This window comes from Pelodiscus sinensis, chromosome 5 (assembly GCF_052426305.1).
Source record: "Pelodiscus sinensis isolate ZL-2025 chromosome 5, ASM5242630v1, whole genome shotgun sequence".
In the NCBI taxonomy this organism is placed as follows: Eukaryota; Metazoa; Chordata; order Testudines; family Trionychidae; genus Pelodiscus; species Pelodiscus sinensis.
The window spans coordinates 24,400,471-24,417,943 of NC_143056.1; the positions used below are offsets into that span (position 1 = coordinate 24,400,471).

General features: G+C 42.9%; 1 protein-coding gene and 1 pseudogene across 9 annotated transcripts in view; both read right to left on the reverse strand.

Annotated features, from left to right (window-relative positions):
* The window catches only part of EML1 (EMAP like 1), a 164,128-nt gene that overhangs the window by 87,366 nt on the left and 59,289 nt on the right, over nucleotides 1–17,473 (reverse strand). The window lies entirely within an intron of this gene.
* On the reverse strand, nucleotides 769–1,721 carry LOC149524298 (zinc finger MYM-type protein 1-like; annotated as a pseudogene).

Here is a 17,473-nt window from a genome sequence, read left to right on the forward strand (position 1 = left end):
CAGGATGGTCGACAAAGGCTTCTCATTGCAGGAGGAGTAACGGTAGTCCAAATTAGGGGCTTTAGTTCGAACTACCTAGCCTGTGTAACATGGCGGAGCCCGGGAACATGCAAATAAAGCCCAGGATATTTTAATCCCGGGCTTCATTTGCAAGTTCGAATGACTACATTAGCCACCCTAGTTCGAACTAGGGTGGCTAGTATAGACATACTCTTTAAGAAGTCATTCAATGTTCTCCCTCTCAACATCTAATGTAGCATTGTGAACTTCAATTACAATATTCGTTTAATGGATCACTTTTAGCAGCTTCACCCACATAGATGTCATTAAAATGCATTCACATTTGGATGTATATTTCTGAATTGACCTAAGCTCTGTGCAAACCTGTGCTGTGAGAGTAAGGGATTCAAGCTCACGTAAGCCTTTCTCACAGAGTCCAAATGCTGTGCAACTGGCTTAAAGCCATCAACTTGTGCTGACCATCTCATTGTTGACATGCTGTGAAGGGAAACAGGGAGATGCTGCTTCAGAATTTCCCACTTTCAAGGACCACTACTGAAGAGATTGTACAATTGCTTGTAGAATAGTAACAGAAATGTAGCCGTGTTAGTCTGGTGTAGCTGAAGCAAAATGCAGGACTATGTAGCACTTTAAAGACTAACAAGATGGTTTATTAGATGATGAGCTTTCGTGGGCCAGATCTGAGGAAGTGGGTCTGGCCCACGAAAGCTCATCATCTAATAAACCATCTTGTTAGTCTTTAAAGTGCTACATAGTCCTGCATTTTGCTTCAGCTACAATTGCTTGATTTTTCAAAACTATATGGTTGCTTCCTGGCATGATTCAGTGCAATCAACGCTGACAAGATTTAGTGTGTGGTTACCACAACTGGAGAAAATACTGTTTGGATTTTGCTCAAGAAGGACTACTTGTACTCAGTTATACTTCCCAGCCATATTTGATCCACTGTCATAGGGTCGGCCAATGCAAAATTGAAAATTTAATTTGAAACTTCCAAAATTTCTAATATATGAGCAATGATTTCTTTTCCAGTTTTTTTCGTGAAATTATGGAACAAAATGAATCGTTCTTCAAACGAAACCTTGAATTTTCTGCAATTTTAACATATCGAACAACCAAGGTCATCTGTTCTTTATGAGAACAATCTGAAGTTGCATTAATAATAATTGAAAAGTACTTTGCGTGTCATATCTCTTCAAGAATTTTTCTACAAATGTCCCACACAGTTCAATAAACTTGTTTTGTATTCTGGTAGACAGATAATGGACTTTTATGCATTTTCTGCTCTCTTGTGATTTACGAACACACTTAACATAGCCTGATAAACATGGGTCATACTTGCTAAGAAGCTCAAGTATACCAAGAAAGTTTCCATTTGTAGGATCACCAATATATTGACTAGAACCAAACAAAGCCAATCCCCGTTCAGAAGGAAAAAGAATGACATTCAACATGTACCCAAGGAGTTTTTTCCAGTTGTTAGTTTCTGTGTGTATTCCACTCAGGAGTAAGTTTTCAATTGAACGGTCAGCCAGTGCTACTCTACTAGCTGATTTCCATGTAACATAGTTCTCTTTATGTGATAATGAAGTTTCACGTGCAGGTATTCGGTCTTTCAACTTCCTCCAGCCTCTACTGATGCTCCAACTGAATGGATCAGACAGTACTGATGCATTTGAAGTATTACTGTTAAAAAGGAAACAGGGTTCACATTACAGAGCCTATCTTTTCATGCTCTATTAGAGCCAGTCTCTTGTGTAGATCTCTCCGTTTGGAAGAGTTTTTGTCAGTAGATGAATGGGAAACGCATGATTATCAGCATCTTTAGGTATATTACTTGGAATCTGAAAAAAACAAACTTTGAGAAACAACTGCATTTGACCAACATTGTTCTTAACAAGAAGTCCAATATCAGGTTCTGATGCCACTGTGGTTACACTGTCTCCTGTGCTAGATGTAAGTTCTTGCTCTTGCTATGCAGCATCTCCAAGGGCCTCATTTTCTGCCTGCAGAGTCTCTAAATCAAGCATTGCTTCTGCATCTGTCATTACTATTGGCATTTCTGTGTCTTGATTAATGACCTCCTCATTTTGAGGCAGTGGCATTGAAATGTCATTTGTGGGTACAAAGTTTTCATCTTCAGAACTGGAAGTGTGACTGTCAGTATGGTCACTGTCTAATGGATGAGGCATCTTTTCTATGAGAAATGATGTTATTGGCTTTAAACTCTTAACTGCTGCTACACTCTGTTGATTTTGCCGTCTCTTACTTGCACCACTTTCAAATCTTCACCTTATTTTTATAAAGGGGTTCTTTGATCACAGTAACACACAATACATTAATTCGCTAAAGGCTATTGGTTAAACAAAATTTTAATTTTATACTTCACAATGACTATTATATTACGGTTTGGGGGTGTTATTTAATATGGCCCTTGTAGTCTTATTTCAAAGTCTTGAAATTTTGTCTGCTAACATGTTCCTGTTATTAAATTCCTCTAATAACTGGTGCATTATTGTGAATATGAACACAGGGCAATTGCCAGATTAGATATAAAGTTTATTAAAAAACTAGAATTAAAAGTTTATCACAAAAAAGCCTATACAGGTGAATCTAAAACTGGATGAAGAGGTAGCTTACAGCTGAGCCTGATATGGTTACTGCATATGGAGACACGTAAGAAAAATACGTATATATGAAAATCTCCTATGCAGAGATAAACATCTAATTTAAAGGTTAAACTCATCCTCAGACCAAGCAAAATCACTTTACCCTAACAGAATTAATTTCAAAATCTCTAAACTATGCAAACTGTAAACAGTGTTTCATAACATAGATTCACTAATCACAGAAGCTACTCCAGTCTTGCAGATGAAAACTTGGATGTGACCAAAAAATTGCAAAGTCCCGAGATCCCACAATGATTTAAATAAATATTTTGAAGGCATATATAGCTACTTTTGTTGTCTCTGTTATAACTGTAATGTGCATAATAAATGGAAATGACTTGGTAGAAAAATAACAAAATTTAAGGCCTGGGCCAAATGGCCCTTCAGGGCGCCCCTCCTCCCAATAGGGTCTGGTGTTAACACACCTTTCTTCAGTGTTACAAGTGTGAAAGTAGAAAGAATTATATTGTAAGAGAAAGATGAATTATACTGTAATAATTGAATAAGTTGAAGGAATACTGTTTGTCTCTGAACAGGAAAGAGAAGATTATGTTTGTAGGTATGCAGATCAGAATGAAGCCAGGTATGCCTGGGATAACAGGAAAAGGAACATTAGGTGTTAGGCAGAAAGTAATTGAAGTAACCAGTGAGATATGGACAGGAGATTGCTGTGTGCCTGATGTGGAAATGAAGATACTTGACTAGCTCATACTGATCATGTGAAGTTTTGCCACCTTTTAATCTTGTTAATTTGGCTCTCTTTTGGCTGTATAAATCAAGGGGGTTTGAACCGTGTATGATACTCACATTTTCTGGGTGTATTAGCAGAGCGGCTTTGCTAATAAACAGAGCGGTCTGACAAATCTGTGAGTCCTGTGTCTGACTTTGACACAAGTGACATGACAAATCTGCCACCATTTTGCTCTGTTATGAGCTGTTGTTCTCAGAAGCTAAAGTCAACATGACATGCTTTCGAGACTTCAGTGTATCTTTATATTATTTGTACTGACCACCATAAAAATGGATGCCTTACTTTAACTGACCATAAAATATGGTACTAGGTATTCTGGAGCCGGACATATGAATTTGATATCTGGACCAACACAGCTCTGAGCATGTTCTGAATGCCACACATCCAACAACGACTAAGACGTTTGATGTAACAGGACTTTACAATTAGAGCCCGGAAAATCTGTGGACATCTGCTTTATATCCATGGATATCCATATTTGTGGCTCATTGTTGTAGATACAGATGCAGATACAAATTTTGTTTCCATGAAGGGCTGTATTGATAATATAAGAAATGTGGCTGTGTCTACACTGGGCCACTTATTCCGGAAAATCAGCCGCTTTTCTGGAATAAGCTGCGAGCTGTCTACACTGGCCCTTGAATTTCCGGAAAAGCAACGATGCTCTCCTGTACAAAATCAGCCACTATTCCGGAAAAACTATTCTGCTCCCGCTCAGGCATAAGTCCTTATTCCGGAATACTGTTCCGGAAAAGGGCCAGTGTAGACAGCCTAGTAGTCTTTTCCGGAAAAAAGCCCCGATCGCGAAAATGGCGATCGGGGCTCTTTTCTGGAAAAGCGCGTCTTCCGGAAAAAGGGCTTTTCCGGAAAAGCAGCCTGCCAATGTAGACGCTCCTTTTCCGGAAAAACTAAAAACGGAATAGTATTCCATTTTAAGCAGTTCTGGAAATTCATGCCAGTGTAGACACAGCCTGTGGTCATAAAAGTGAGTATTTTACCAGAAAAAGCAGATTTGACATCAACATGCAAACATTATCTAATACTTTATAATGCAAATACTTGTAATGAGTGACTGACAATTAATTCTAAATTCTCATAAAGCCAAAATAAATAAAATTGGTAAACTGCTGAGTAAGGTAAAAACCATATTCGAACCTTGACTTTCATATTAGAGGTCACAAAAATATCATCAACCTCTCTTAATGTGTTTCAACTGCACAAGTGCCCTTTTGAACTAGAATCTCAAAACAAAAGTCCTCTTTAGAGCTGGCTGGCTAAGATCACCAGTATTATTTATTGGCTTTTGGCCAAGAATTCAGCAAAAATGAGGAAGTAGGCACTAATGTTTAAAGCCACATCTGTATGAATAGTGGTCGACTCTTTTGGTCTAGCACATTTATATATTACACACAAAAAGTAAGTAAAAATAGTATTAAATCTGCAAAGTCAAGCATTCAAAAGTTTGGAAATGCTAAAATCAAGGTTGCCTGTACAACTTTAATTCAGGTATCTGAATGGGTCAGGCCAGTTAACCAGTTACTTTCTAAGCAGGCTTATAAGCTACCTGCTTACCAGGTAACTTGTTTACCAGTTAACTTCTTACATCCCTAGTTATTACAACTTTTTTACAACTGAACACATCCTCATATTCAATCTGTGATCCACGAGAACTCCAGATCATAAGTACCATAAAATCTCGAGTATAATGCACACCTATGTATAATGTGCACCTGCCTTTTAAACTTCAGAATTCTTGAATAAACTAAACTCCTATCTACAATGTGCACCCCCATTATACTCGAGATTTTAGGGTATGTATAGGAAGGAGGGACTCGCATCTGCCGTGGGGCCCCTGCCCAGCTAAGCTCACGCCTGCTGCGGGATCCCCCAGCCCAGCTGAGCTCGCGCCTGCCACGGGAGCCCCCGGGCGCAGCCTGAAGGAGCATTGGGCAGGCAGCGAGTGAGGGCGCTGCAGCCTAGCGGCACAGATGGCTCCTCGCCTTTTCCTGGAGCCTCGCTGGGGCCCCCAAACCGCATTGCAGTGGGAAAGTTTCTGTGCGGAAGGGGGGGGGGGAGTTTAAAACTTAAAAAAAATCTCTCTCGTGTATAATGCGCACTCCGGCTTTGACGCTAAAAAAACGGGGGGAAAAGTGTGCATTATACTCGAGATTTTACGGTCTATGCTTTACTGCATCATCCAGGTCATTAATGAAAATACTGAATGGTACTGGACCCAAGACTGACTGCTGCAGCACCCTACTAGATACACACTTCCAGTTTGTCAGTGAATGATGGATTACTATTCTTTGAGTACAGATTTTCAACCAGTTGTGCACTCATATTACAGTAATTTCATCTACTCCACATTTCTCCCAGCTTGCTTATGAGAAAGTCATAACGAACTGTGTCAAATGCCTTACTAAAATCTAGATACCATACCACATCTACTGTGTCACACCATCCATGAGGCCATTTAGCCTGTCAAAGAAGGAAATTGGGTTAGTTTGGCATGATTTGTTCTTGACAAATCCATGCTGGCTAATCCTAATAACTTTATTATCCATTGTGTGCTTATAAATTGTTTAAAAATGTATTCCAGTATCTTTCTTCTTAATGAGCAGCTATTCCATATTTTGTTTTCTCCTCACTGTTGAGTGTGTGGCCTCATGCATTATTTACTACTCACTATTCAAATGCTGGTCTAAAGACAGAATAGTTAGTTTCCTTATGGTGCTCATCAATACAGAATATGAGTGTGTCCCAAGTATTAATTTATTTTCACAACATCTTTATGAATTGAGGGCTGATATCGTCCCCATTTTAGAAAGTGGGAACTCAGGAACAGAGATTAAATTTAGAAGTACCCACTACATTTTGGATGTCTAGGCTGACATGCCAAAGACCTGATTTTTCAAAGTACTTGACATTATTTAGCTACAGCATTTACATATTCAAATCACAGCACTCATTGACTTCTGTTGCAGCTATGAATATTCAACAGTTCTGCAAATCAGATCCAGGGTCTCGAGTAAGGAAACCCCTCCCCCCCAAAAATGAGGAACACACAATTAGCGACTACTTCTGAAAAGTCTGGTTTAAATGATCTGCCCAGCATCACATAATAACTGTGTGACACAGAGTGGAATAAAATCCAACTTTCCAGAGCAGACTTCAAGCATCTTAACACTGAAACATCGTTTCTCTTCCTTCAATTCCCTAATTTATTCACTACAAACCATTCAACTTTTGCAACAAATGAGGTGGAGGAAGGGGAGGTCCCTGAGAACATAGGAGACAAGCTCCCACTCTCTGCTCTCAGTTGTAGCATGAAGTCCCAATCTGCACTATAGCAGAAAAATAGCAGGGAAAACCTGCCTTTGCTTGTCTAGCCCCCAGTAGAAGCATGCACATTCAATCACTCTGTGGAGATGGCATACACAGTGTATGGACACATCTAGGACCAGGAAGAGATACTTGAGAATACTCACTAAGGGCAGAATCTTCAGAGATTTTAGCTTCTAAATTTGAAGACATTTCTACTGAACATGTGCAAACTATGATTTTTCAAAGACTTATAACTTGGCCAAATTTGGCTGGATTTTTCATGGGGATTGCAAAGGCACATTCACAAACACAAACTTCACCATTTATCTGTAACACAGTAGTCCTTCGCTCCATGCACTGCATATGAATTTAGTTATAGTAGCATGAGAAATAATGGCAACAGAAACTTTTGTATACTACAAAATGAGAATTTCAGAGATATGCCTTTCCTGTTTGTGGTGGTGGAGTGGTCTAACTACTAACATCTATCAAGAATATATCTTTTACTGTTCATCAAAGAACTAGAAATTTTAATGGTAAAAAGCTATATTAATACAGAGTTACAGTTGTTTGGTGTAAGTAGTCCCCTTTTAGAATGTGGAGTTGAACAAAATGTCTCAGGTAGAAGATTCCATCTAACACAAGTAAAAGGCAAAAAGGAAGGAAAGAAAAAAAAAGGAAAATTTTCTCTGTCAGTTTGTTCTGAAGTAAATCATGGGGGAGGAGTTCCTTAAAGCTGATTTAGTATTTGAAGTAATCCCAGGGGAAACGGATTGATGGGTGCTGTGCAGATGAGACAATTGAAGGTGATCCAATCAGTCCTGAATCTCATTGCTTAATGACATTTTGTAAGAGTTTAAGGAGATACACTAGTTCATCTATTTGCATGATCAGTACTATGTGTTGTGAGTGTGCATATATGCATGTGTTATATTACTGGTAACACTGCCTAGTGTTAAGGCTGACTGACACTATAAGACCTCCCCCCCCAAAAAAAAACCCCAAATAGTCTTGCAGCACCTTAAAGCAGGGCTACTCAACAGCAGGGGGTGGGAGAGGGAGGGTTAGCCAGCTCCCCAGGAACTGGCTCCTGCCCGCTCCCCACTCCCTCTGCGCTGCTGCCTCTGTATCAGAGACAGCAGTGGGGGAGGGAAGCCTTGTGTGAAACCATGGAAGTTAACCATTTAAACATGCCTAGCAGATGCAGATACAAATTTTGTATCAATGCAGGGTTTTAGAGATCGTTTCTGCCCAAATAGTCACAACATCCAATTAGAACATGACCTCTTAAGCCCAGTACTGGTTGGACACTGAAGAGCTGGCAAAACATGATGCCTACGCAGGCTACCTATCTCCACCCAAGTCAGCCTATAGTCAGTAATCCCCATGTCATGGTGTACTCCACACTCACCTGAAAACTCCTGTAACATGGAAACCCAGGAATTGCTCTAAATACACTAGCTGGCAACTTGGCATGCACACATTTCTTTTCCCTCAGCAGTCAAGGTACTTGCACTTTCAGTTTTAAACCTCCATGCTGTATGAAAGTCAGGAAGTAGCCACTTAACCTCCCCCCAACATCTTCCCCAGGAGCTAGTAAAAACATGTTCTCTCAAACAATCCAAACCTTCCCTATAGCTCATCCTCATCTTCCACCCCCTACACAATCACAACACCCCCACACAAAGCGATCACTCTCAAGCTCCTCCCCATGTGATATAACAACACATTTGGTTAGATAGTCTGCTGATTATTCTGCTGGGTCCATAATAAGCTTCCTCATAAAATAAAAGTATTATAATACAACAGCAACAACTTATAGCAAGTAATTTGAATTATTAAATCTTTATTGCATGGATATACAAATGTTCGGACTGAAAACACTGGTAGTGGGGCATTCAGCAAGGTAATGTGTCAGTACAGTCCCTCAAACTATGTAATCATAAAGGGGTTGCACAAAAACAATCTCACAGTTTTTTTCTTTATTGGTGCATGGACAAAGTAATCCTGCCAAACTGCACATCTGTGTAAATGAAAAAGTGCATATGTTCTTAAATACCATTTGCAATCTGGGTTCCTCAAAGACTTACTGGGTGGGTGTCACGCACTACCTTGGGTAAATCTTAACAGAATGAGACCATTTTGACCCTCATCACAACAATAGTTTCATCTCTAGCTCTGTGCAAAAGAAACCTCACCTAGAAACTTTTTGGAAAACAGCTATTTTTTCAGGCCTTATATTAACCTGTATTTCGATTGAGGCCATATTTGAGTCACAAATTCTATACTGCACTCCAGTAAAGCATAGCAAATATCAAGAAAAAATAAGCCTGTTAATTTTATAGCATTTAGTAGCATCATTCCTTAAACAGGAATGCTACATGAAGGATAAAGGGACTGTTAAGGGAAATGTCTCATCTACACAACCATCTGCACCACAGAGCCCCTCCTGTACCACCAGCCCTATTTACCCAGCCCTGCCTCCCGCCCAGTAACTTCACTCCCCTTGCCACAGCCCCAAACCCTATTTCCTGGAATTCCCGCATTCCACCAAATCTTATGCTCTACACCTCCCAAGAAGCAGTCCTCAAAATCCTTTGATTACATTGCCCCAAAATAAATGTAGTTTGTAAATAAACTCGTAAACTATAGCAACCTCCAGCCACTCAGTTCAAAATCCTTTTCTCATAGGTGGGGACTTCTAATTAATTTATCCATAACTGTATTATTTGAAGGATAAGCTTACAGCTATCACTCACACAGCTCATAACCTGGAGGAACAGGGAGGCTCAGAGTGACAAATGGGGTGGCTAGATGTACACCATGGGTGCGGGGACCTCATCGAAGTTGGGGTTGGGTAGGTCTGAGGACCACAGCAGGGTGGGCAGGAGCAGGGTCGGGTAAGAGGGCATAGGCATCATGTGGTGTGGGGGCATGGGCATTGCTTGGGGAAGGATCAGAGGCATTGCAAGGGGGCAGAGGGAGGGGGAATGGGCATAGCAGAAGAGGGCAGGATGGTATTAGGCAGGAGAAGCGACAGCAGGTGGGTGTGCCATCATTTCTCTCATCACAGCACACATGCTATTGTGGAGGCAGGAAAAGGGAATAAGGGAATTTGTGTGCAGCCATCTCGGTCTTGTTAACAAGAGAGCAAGAGTCAGGCTAAGTCTGTGGCCTGACAACGCGAGATCTGTAATTAGACGCTGCCTTTGCCTCTCGCCTCTATATGGAGATAAGGATAGAATGCTGACTCTGGCAAGGACATTGAGATAAGGAGCATATGGGTGGAACTAAATAACTGTTAGCCATTGGTGTTTGTAATGGGAAGGAGACTAATTGTTATTGTTATTATATTTAATAGACAGTATATAAACTGCTTCATAATTGCTTGTATTCGAAGATCTGCCTCGGGGGGGGGGCTCCCCCGCTCTCTCCCACCCCCCCACTCCCCCCGAACCAGTTTTTCCCTTGCTGCAGCTCGTAATAAAACTGCCTCTGGCTACTTGTTGCTTACAAACTCAGAGTGAGGACAATGTTTTCTTCCACACTATCACACTGCTGCATGAACTGGTCCCAGGCATGGTTGCGCCACTCAGCATCCGCGTGTATCTTCTGTGCCAGGGTCTGCTGCATGTCGCACAGGACGCTGACATGCTGGCGCATGAGGCCTTCCTGGACTCTGCAAGCTTTCAGGTCCCTTGGGCTGTGGCAGCTGGCACAGGTGGCATGGCTCGTCCCTCAGTCCCGACTGGTCTGGCTGTAGAGAACACAAAGAGGGAGAGACAGTCAATCACCCATGCAGACACTGTCTCTGAGGCCGTGCCCTTCTCCATGAGCAGCAACCAACAGTCCTCGGGCCAGAGGAGGGGGATGACCCAGGAGTAAGGCCATGTCTCACAGGGGCCCCAAGGTGTCGAGAGGATCATGCTGCCTGCTCCTCCTCCTCCCCCCGCTGGCCCACAGCATAGCAGGCAAGGGAAATGTCCGACCACAATGGGATCCCATGGGCGTCAGAGGAGCCGGCAGCAGCCTGACCCTCCCTGGTGTCCACGCACACACCTGCAGCTCGCAACACTGCCTTTGCGAGCGGGTGATGCCATGCTGTGTGTGGCTCTCCTCGGGGAATCGGGTTGTGCCTGTGCCCTTGTGGCTAGCCTGCTTGCAGCCTTGGCAGGTGCTGGGAGGGCCCCTCCCCCATCGGGGCTGGATATGTGTGTGGCCTCCCCTGAGCCTGGCAGCAGGATCCCATCCATGCTCAGGGGCTGCCTGCTGAGTCCGCATGGTGCACACTAACACTGCACATGGTTCCACATGCACAGACTGCAGCACGATGTCCAGCCCGAGCAGCCCCAGCGACTCTCAAACCCTGCCCCTTCTGTGCCTGGCTCCCCCACCATGTGTATGTGACAAACAGAGCACTCACCTGAAGATCCCTCCCCGGTGTCAGACAAGGCCTGGAAGATATCCTGGCTGACAGGCACCGGCTCCAGGGACAAGGTGATGATGTCGGTCTCCTCCCCTTCCTCCATCCTGACCTCAAGGTGGGCAACGATGGGGGTCTCGAGGCCGGAATCCACCAAGACGGGTGGAGAAATGGATTCCCCCCCCCCCCTCCAGGATCTGGTGGAGCTCCTGGTAATAGGGGCAGAGTGGAGCCGCAACTGAGCTGCCCTGCCCCCATCTGGCTGCCAGCATGGAGCTTGGTTGCTGAGTGCACGCTCTTTACCCCCAGCTGGTGAGATTCAGTTGCTGGCCCTGCGGGCAGCCTGCTGCCAGAATGGCTCTGCTCCCAGCCTGCAACCTCTGTGGCTGAGGCTTTCTGGTCCAGCAACATCTGTGGTCCAGTTGCCAGATGAGAGAGTCCTGGACCTGTGAAGTTCAACCCATATTTTTTTTGACTGCCTGTAGTGCTACCCACAGTGATAAATCAAAATCCGATTCTGAATCAGAATCTGACAAAATATTGTTGTCCATAGTAAGGTATGCTACAATACGTGGTATCTTCTGCACAGTGCTCATGATAAGGGCCAGAAATCTGAGATCCATGTTTTCTCAACTTAATTGGTTGAGTTGGTGTGAAATCTGGAAACCCTGTGTGGGAAGAAAATAGATGGCTGATGGGACATTTTTCTTGTTCCCATCATGCCTAGTGCTACGTTGTGCATTCCCAAAATGAATGTCTAAAGGGTGACGCAAGGCACTGTGATGCATGCCCACAATGCTTTGCTCTTTCTGTTGACGAGGGAGTTGCAGATGTCGCCATGAGCTGTCGACAGTGAGTACCAGAAAATCCAGTTTGATGGGTTTCCAATTTTGTTGCCAAAACTTGTAACTGTAGACACAGACTCAGTGTCTAATTCACTAAACCATATTGCCCCTCTCTGGACTGTGGCATTCCACTACTAAAATTAGAGTTGGCTAATGTTTCAAGACTTCACAAATTCTGCACTGGTTCTATTTCTCTGTTGACTATAATCCACTTAAAATGAAACCACCAGAGGCCCCAGGTTCTTTAGGATTCTAAGACCTTTAGTGTCTGCTGAAACTGGCATGTAGTCAATGTCAAATGTGTTTGTGTGAAGTCTTTGAAATCCCTGCGCAGCTCAAATCGTTTTGTAGAAAAAGTAACAAAAGTGAGCATTTTATTGCCCTTCTCCACCACGCATCTTGAGAGCAGCTTCAGACAGGCTGCAGCTACTTCAAAAACTTCATAGTGAACATGCCTATAGACTCAAGTTAAAGAGGAAGCTGCCAAGTTCAGCAGACAACACCAGAAGCTCCTGAGGGTAAGCATTTATTTTAAAAGTTAAAATTCATCCAAAACTAAAAATATATTAAGGGGGAAAAGTACATTCATTCCACTCTCTATATGCATACCCTCACCACCTTCTGAGCCATAATTGCCTGGATTGGCAGTATAGTAACCGCAGAGATTGTCTCTGGATTTATCTGTCAAATACAACAAAGCCTACAAAGTCTTGTGGGATTCAATGTATCCACTTTAGCTGGCTTTATTCACTTCACTCATTTAGATTCTATGGGGGCTAGACTAGACTGGTGCTTTCTCTTGCTTAGGATACTTATTTGCTGACCCAGATATATCACTCTCCTCACTCACTATGTGACAGACAGATGCCAGATGCATAAATCTCTAATTTATATACATATGTATAAAATTTTAACAAAATTTTAGACATTCCTTCACATATGAAGTGAAGTAAAAGCATATCTAAGGGGACAGGCTTCAGGCGGAAGTGGAAGGACCAAGACACTTCTGTGTTTCCCCACCCACAAAACCTGATTTGCTCCCCTCCGCCCCCCCCCCCCCCCCAGAGAGAACCACCAGCTATTCTGAACAGCTGGTGATTCCCTCTACATACCCATGCCCCTGGCGGTGGGAGGAGACTTCGTGTGATCCCCCCTACTGCCCTCAGGTCAATCAGGGTCTGGGATGGGGGAGCACACGAAGTCTCTCACTCCCTTCCCCTGCCCTGTAAGGAGTGTGCGGTGCTTAAAAGCGTTGCACCCCTTGCAGGTGGGAGGAGAGTTTGTGCGCTTTCCCCACCCTCAGGCCAATCAGGCCTTGGGGAGCACACAACACTACTAAGCACCGTGCACTCCTTGCAGGGTGAGAGCAGATGGGAGAAGACTTTGTGTGCTTCCCTGTGATGGGCCTGCCGGGGCCCACACTGCACCGGGCAGGACCCCTACTGCTCACCCAGCATGGGGGCGGGGCTGTGCCACGCAGGAAAGATGCGGCCGGCGTGCCAGGCCTATCAAGGCCGGCACAGAGCCTGGCAGAGCACCAGCGAGCTGGAAAGGGAGTGGGGCCAAGCTACGCCAGGAAAGGGCACCTGTCGACCGCTGGTGCTGCACCTCCGGAGGCTGACGACGGTGCCTAGGGGCGGAGCTTTGGCCCTTAGGCACAGCGTCCCAGAGCGTGGGGACGCAGAGGCGGCAGGGCAACGCTCCGCGATGACCCTTGGCGGGCCAGCTGAAAAGGCCTGGGGTAGGAAACGATGGGGCGGTTCGCACAGGAGGAGTTGCTGGGCAGTCTGGGGGGAACACCTTACCCCACCCAGGTGGAACAGCCAGCAGAGTCCCCGGAGGGACTGGAGCAGTGAGGCAGGAACCAGAGGAGATGACGGAGTGGTAAGCTCTGCAGGTCCATCTGGAAGAGCTGTCATATAGGAGGGGGATAGGAAGCAGCCCGGAGCAGAGCGCTTTTGGTGCCCGTGGGCTGACACACTTCGGGGAGGAACCTCATCAGCCAGGTAAGGGTTGCACTCCCTGATCCCTTAGGGCCCCGGGCTGGGACCCAGTGAAGAGGGCGGGCCCGGGTCCCCCTAATCCCCCAACCTATGCCCCGTGATAGTCTCACTCAGCGTACTAGTACATACGGAGTGGCAGCCTACTCTGCGGTTGGCCACTGGGTTAGCCTGGACCCTGGGGAAGGGGCCATGCTTTAGGGGCTCAAGGACCCCGTAAGACCCCAAAATACGTAGGATGGTGGGCTCGCTGGGCCCCACCTCCATGGGCATGGGGTGAAAGCTCGCACCCATCAATCAGCCACACTGTGGGGTTTGAAGGCTGTGGACTCGCAGGTCCCCACCCTCCTGACGGAGAGTGAGAGCTCACGCCCGTAAACCCGCCACATTCCCCTGCCCCCAGGCCCTGATTGGCAGGCCGGATCCAGCTCGCAGAAGCCCTTTTGCCCGCCCCTGTCCTAGCCCTACTGAAGTCAATGGCAAAACTACAATTGACTTTAATAGGACCAGAAATTAATCATCTGTATCTAGTCCCCAGATAAACCATATTGAATGTAATTGTTTTTAGTATGTTACCTTTGGATCAGAAGAGAGATTTTTGTTACACAAAACTTTTTTTTAAATTGATTCATCTGTAATTGTATATAAGTATGAACAAAATTTATGAACATGGGTGCCTTCATTTAGGTTTCTAAATCCATATTTAGGCACCTAAGTAAAAGTGACTTGTTTTGTCATTTGAGTTTAGAACCCACTGCTGTTAATTGTGACCTATAATAATGACCTATAATTTTGGTCTATCTTTGGAAAAATATAATGCAGATATATGGCAGTAAGTGATAATTAGGAATGGACAGATTGTTTCTAATAAAGACTAGTCTGAACTTCAATGAGCTAGCTAGCCAACCCATCTTCTAGCAGATCCTAACCCCAGCTACCTCCAACTGGTCATCATGTACTTTCTGCTGTTCAATTAATTCTGGACAACCAACAGGGAAATGCCATGTAACTTACTTTTTACTGTGTCACCAATTCAGGATTGGAAGGAAGAGTCAGCGGACCCACTTTTCACCCTTGCAATACAGAAAAAGTGGGGAAGTGCCATCCAAAAATGCTTGCAGAAAAGATTCAAAGCAGCATCTGAATTTTGGAGTTTAACAGTGAGGATTTCTCATTAGCTAAAAATAGACCTATATAATTTAAACCACTTTTTTGGGAGGGAGTGTATAATACATCTATATTTACTATTACATGTAGCAAAAAATAACTGAGATACTATCAGCATTTCTCAAGTTTTAGAACTGTAGATTTGCTTGCTGTTTTTAGAAACAATATGCTTCCAATAATGCTCTTCACAGAGGCAGACGTATCTCTCATAGTCTCAGATAATTTCCAGTTTTTACTTCTTACTACTCATAGTTCTGTTATCTGTAAAAATTACAGCGAGAGATTTTGATTTTTTCCTGTGTGGTTAGGCAAAATTAGGCTGGTTGAAATTTTTCATATTTCAGTAAAATATAAGAATTTTATAAAGATTTTCTTGATTTTTTTTTGCTTTTTATATTTTAATGATCGTAGAACATCCTTACTCCATTTGCATGTTAAATGTGCCCATTTTCACCCATGAAAGATTTAGTTCCAATTTTAGAAACCTAAACTTCTGAGAACTTGACTCTAGAAAATCTTGCAGAAAATTTTAACATTATTAAATGTAAGATTGTATGGGCAATACGCAACAGTACAGTCTCTCAGGTTGTAAAGATATAATAAAAAATATTTATTTCCCTCTTGCCCATAAAAGATGTACATATTTTTACAAGTGACTGTAGTAGTTACACTGTTAATAAATGCAAATTATACATTAACACAAGATGTTTCGTATTTAAAACTCCATAAGGCAATTACTAGAGATTTCTGATACAAATTTTAGTACAAGCAGATTATATTTATTCAATCATAGGTCATTTCAAGGGAAGACAAGAAAATGATGGACCATGCCAGATTTCACTCATTGAAAGTAATGGAGTGTGGGCAATCTCACTTAATTACTTTCCAAATAACTAATTCGGTAAAATCATGCTAACATATAATTATCTGCACCCCATCTCCCTAAAAATCCCCAGGGAGCTACTTCCACATTTTAATCATGTAATGGATGAGCACTTTAAATTTAGTTTCATGGAGGATGAACAGGCTGAGCCAAAGTTTGCCCCTTCTATGAACTTGCAGTGCTTCTACTGAGATAATTAATGTGTCCACTGCAAATAACTCAAAATAGATTATTACAGACAACTTCCTCATTTATTCCCCCAACTTTCTCATATATCCATAAAGATGAAAAATAAAAACTTTCTATCATGGCCTACCAAAGTTCCCAGTAACAGAAAAACAACTGCAAAATCAACTTGACACATTTCACAGTACACTTCCCGGGGGGGGGGGGGGGGGGGGGGGGGGGGGGGGGGGGGGGGGGGGGGGGGGGGGGGGGGGGGGGGGGGGGGGGGGGGGGGGGGGAAAGGAATCGTGATGAAACTTACTAAGACTTAATAATATAGAATTGTTTGACATATGGTTTAATAATTTACTGCTAAAGACATTTTAAATCCATTTTATATTATCTGCATGTAATTTAGACTGCAATATAAAAATGAATTTTGGTATACTGAATTACAGTTCAATACAGAGAGGCAGGTTTATCAAACCAATCAGTGCCCTTTTATACCTATATACTGCGTTTGAACTTTATTGGGTCTAGGAACATCTGTCATGAAAGTATGCCTTATTGTAAATTATGTTCTATTTCATAGTACACAACTGTATCCCATAAACATTTTTCATGTTAACAAATGTATAAATTTATGGGTGTGTAATTTGGGGGGGGGGAGATTGTATTATTTATAATAGTCCATATATGCTATTTTTACAACTTTCTTCAGTTCTTCTATGAATCAATCACAAAGTAGTCTGTGACCTAAAAAATAAACTGTTAAATGCAGGAAAAAAAAAGGCGGGGAAGGAACATATCTGCTCCTGAAATTAAACCTAGATAATGTTTTATCAGGCCACATTTCAATGTTACTTCAGAAGAAAAAATTGATAATGTTTGTAAATAAAATTAATCCTGTTCAGTGTACATATGAGGCCCTCTGCATTACTTTTACCCTATGAAGTCCTCAGCACAGTAGATATCTTGTGCACAAGCACATTGTGTGGCTATCCACGCTGTACTGAACTTCACTAAGTGAGCATAAATGTTCATTAAAAATTTTCTAATATTTCACACAGTCTCAAAATTTTGTGGCACCAAAAGATAGCATAAATACCAAAAAATACCATTTCTGTTGCTTTCATTCAATGGCCCTATTTGAAAAGAAAATATGATGAAAGGAAAAGACCAAAAAAGTTGGTCTGAAGTTTTATCCATTAATACATTTTAGCAT